Raw genomic sequence first — 1,635 nt, 5'->3', positions numbered from 1 at the left:
ATGGTCCATTAGCAGAAGATATCCCCATGGGAGTAGTGAAACAATGAAGAGAGATAAGTAGCACTCCACCATCTGATAAGCGACACTGACCCATTTGGGCAAAGATAAGCAATTGTACTCCACCCAAATGGAATAGAATAACATGTTCTTTACAAAACCCACGACAACGTTATTTTTTAAACCAATATACTAACTATGGTTACCAATCCTGTTCCGTGCAAAGGACTGCCCATATCCCACAAACATTATAAAGCACATCTCTTCTATTAGACTCAGCATACACGTCAAAAAATTAATCACTTGATTCAGTTGTCTTCCCTCTCCAGAGTAGGCATAAGAGATATTATCTGCTCTCAGGAGACACCACCTTCAATGTGCATTCCACTCTGGGGTTCTCAGAAAAGGAAGGACATCAACCTTTTGCAATAAGTCCAGATGAGAGGCACCAAGATGATCAGAGGGATGGAGCAGGTCAGTCTCCTATGAAGATAGGCTGAGAAAGTTGAGTTGACCAGGGAGGGGAAGAGAAGGTTCTGGTGAGAAGTTAGAGCCCCTAAAAGGGGCTGACAAGTGAGCTGGAGAGGGAATTTGGACAAGGGAATATAGTGACAGGGTAAGGAGGAACTGAAAGAGAGTCGGTTTAGATTAGATATTAGGAGGAAATTTTCTACTGTGAGGGTGGTGAGGCACTGGAACAGGTTGCTCAGAGAAGTCATAGATGCCACATCCATGTAAGTGTTCAAGGCCAGGTTGGATAAGGCTTTGAGAAACCTGAACTAGTGGAAGATGTACCTTCACCATGGTAGGGGGGCTGGAACTAGATGACCTTTTAGGTCCCTTCTAACCCAAACCATTTTATGACTCTATGGTATTCTAGAAAAACCCAGCCAATCATAATTGTTGCTTTATCCTCAGTGCAGAAATTTCCTCTTTTTTTATTACTGTCAAGGCAGTGCTTTCCTAAAACATTAAATATCTTTTAAAATAAGTTGACACCCAATGTTTTGAGGAGAACATAGCAATAATGCAAATATTATATTGTTTACTTTATTTTTAGCTGTTCATATATTTAAATGTTTCACCTCTATCTAACTCTTATCCTGGCCAATATAAAATAAATAAATTTATTCACTCTACCTGATAATTTCCAGTTAATATTAATGCTTTGGCATATAGAACCACAGAAATAAAGGCCAAAAGGGACCTGTTAGGACATTTAAACTGACTGTCTGCATATGAAAGGTGATTATATTTCATCTGGTTCTTTTCAAAACTGAACAAAAGATTTGCATATGACTATGGCATATCTTCTTGAAAAGTCTTAATCTGAAGCAACGAAAATATAGTTCATGATGTTTCTCTCTCTCCTGTAGCTGGCAATCCTGACCATCAGATTGTTGCTATGTTCTTCAACATAGTGTCATCATCTTTTGCACAGTTACAGTGCAACAGGTGGAAAGTATCTATGGCCTCCCACATGACAGGTAGAAACAGCTGATTTGATCCCCTCAAGTACTACAGACAAATGAATCTCTTGTTCTCTTGATATTTGTTATCATTATACACGTTTGTTAGTGAATCAGAATGCTACTGTTTCTCCCACTCCAAAAAGGTGGAGTTTTAAATAAAGATTAT

Source organism: Chamaea fasciata, unplaced genomic scaffold (assembly GCF_029207755.1).
Source record: "Chamaea fasciata isolate MVZ Bird 193981 ecotype frontalis unplaced genomic scaffold, bChaFas1.0.hap1 SCAF_2, whole genome shotgun sequence".
NCBI lineage: Eukaryota > Metazoa > Chordata > Aves > Passeriformes > Sylviidae > Chamaea > Chamaea fasciata.
This window is presented reverse-complemented; position numbering follows the sequence as displayed.